This window comes from Cebidichthys violaceus, unplaced genomic scaffold, assembly GCF_023349555.1.
Source record: "Cebidichthys violaceus isolate CVI_PGR_0920_01 unplaced genomic scaffold, fCebVio1.0.p SCAF_49, whole genome shotgun sequence".
Lineage (NCBI taxonomy): Eukaryota > Metazoa > Chordata > Actinopteri > Perciformes > Stichaeidae > Cebidichthys > Cebidichthys violaceus.
The window spans coordinates 1109100-1111833 of NW_027176694.1; positions in this window are offsets into that span (position 1 = coordinate 1109100).

Sequence of the window (2734 nt, forward strand, 5' to 3'; positions counted from 1 at the left end):
AAGGCTTTACAGATAGACTCCGATATTTAAACAGGGTTCTGATTATTAAAGCTGACGTGATCAGAGACATTTGGAAATTAACTCATATACTGAAGCTTTTTATTACGTAGAATTGAATGTATTATAAAAGTTCCAAATATTCAATCCCTCACAGGTTACTTTTTAAGAAGATGAAATATCAGTAATGATACTATCTTGTGGAACATCATGTAGACTTACACTTCTTCATCTTCAAGTGGAAGCAAGCTTGTTTTTTTAACTTCAGTTGCTTTGACTGATTTGAGAAAAGCTTCTTCAAACAAGTGAGCGTCCAGACCAACAACTCCAGGCCGCTGATAGCAGTTACTACAACTGTAGTAATTGGTTTTACTGATAAAAGACAAGGTGATGCTTCCTCTTCATATTAAAGATAACAGATGTAGAGCCATTCACGGTTCTGTTTGTTGACGCTGATGTCGTGGTCACGTGACACGAGCGAGCACACAGGCCAGCAGGGTCTTCAGTCAATGAAAGGGGGTGAAGTCGGGGATTTTGCTTTTTGCACAAGAGACTGTATTTGAAAAGACTTGAGTTACACTGAGAAATGAAACGGACATTGTTCTATCAATGCCAACAATCCATAGATCATCAATTTCTATAGTTTTAGTTTTTTATTTCATGTCCAGCATTATTTATTGATGAATATTCATGACTTGGCTGTTTTTTTTGTGTGTGTTCATACTGACAGGTCAAGTAATCCTAAGGTGTTTGAATGATTTTTTTTTTTATGTAACGCGATAGCACTTTAATGTTCATTCTAGGTTTGATTTAAAGTTTGTTTAATTGTTGGACACCATTAAGAGATGTTCTGAAAACTATATGACACTGTGTTCATCATGATCAGATCAAATGAAATAGTTCAAACAGTAGTTTTAAGAATTGCTGATTATGACGCTCTTCTCTCATAGTGAAAGAATAACAAACTTCAGTCAGCTGTTTACTCTGACCGATGAGGAGCCATTCATGGTTCTGTTTGTCCACATAGATGTTATCAGTTGAAGGACTCAGGTCAGAAGGGTTTTCACAGAGTGGCAGGAGGGAAGGGAATTTAGTTATTGCACAAGATTTATGGAAAGACCCAAGTTACTAAAGATTCAAACGGACCTTTACTTTAATTACACAGTGACTATTTTATTAGTTTATTTCAAAGGTTTTTCTCACAAATCTTGAAAAAACTTTCACCCGTACTTGTGGTTGTACATATCTGTGGATGTCGTTGGATTGGTCACGCTGAAGCTCATGTGTGCTCAGTGATCAAGCAGAACATTTCAAAATCCTACTCCCGGCACATCCCGTTCCAGGAAGCAGGTAAGTTTGTGCCAGTGGTGAGGCAACAGTGGTCCAAGTGAGTATAAATACCAGTACTTTTCACACACTCAGCCATCAGACAGACACAACTCAAAGCCGACAAGAGTCACCAGAAGATCAGAGAACATCGAGTCGACACCAACAACTAAACAACTCCTACTCTCCAAAGATGAAGACATTCAGTGTTGCTGTTGCAGTGGCCGTCGTGCTCGCCTTCATTTCTATTCAAGAGAGCTCTGCCGTCCCAATCGCTGCAGTAAGAACATGACTTTGATCGTTTCATTTGTATCCGTTACCATCGGCGTAACACTAAGATGTCGTTGCTAAACCAGAAATGAATTCACCAACAGGTGCAAGAGCGGGAGGATCCGATGAGCAACGAGGATCCCGCTGAGAGGCCGGAGGAATCGCAGCAGGTACGTCGAGTTAACGGAATGAATTCATCCAAACACCATGAGCTCATTGATGCTCCCTCCAGAGAAGGAGGGACCAAACAGAGGGAGAGATAATGCTGGAGGTGAACACTTTGCTCCTGTCTCTCTTTCAATCAGGTGCCGATTAACATCAGGCAGAAGCGTCAGTATCCTGTCTGCAATCCTTACTGCTACAAGAACTCGTTGGGCAAAATCACGTGCGATTATAACTGCAGATTTCTATGAAGATTTCCAACCGCTGAATATTAATGTGTTATGCTTTTATCCTCGTTTAAAAGCAGTTGTGCAACTTTCAAATTGTACTTGTGGTTTATCACAATAAACTTTAATTTTACAACATGCATTTATGTAACGTGTGAACGTGTTCTTTTAACCTTTGAACAATGAATGTGCACAACTGACAGACACACCGTTGATGACAGCATCAACATGAGGAGTGGTTTGTGTCCTGGTGTCAATAGTGAGAGTCAACTTTTCTTGCATCTCCTGGTTTAAGCATTTATGTAACACATGAAGCAGAATACCACGTTATGAGGGACCAGGGACCTGAGTACACCGTGAACTCAGAGAAGATGATTGTATTAAATACATTTCAGTTATTCACACGAGAGAAAATGTATTTGTTGAAGTGGATTCGACTTGAATGCCAAATGGACTGAAAGTAACTATTTAAGTTGAATACACTCTAATCTACATTTACATACTGAAGCTAATCAGCAAAATACATGATGGAGGTTGTGTTATAAGGAGCATCACAACCCCCAGAGTACAGCCCTCTCCAGTGCTGTCAGATAGTGTGAGTGACAATCATAGAGGGTCCATGAGAAGTGGACGTAGTCCTCGTGACGTCACCCATTGCTTTGTGGACTGACTTTCTGAGGCCTTGAGTTTGGCATTTTGACCGTCGCCATCTTGGTTTAAGTCCGTCGCCATTTAGTTTTTTGTGACTAGGA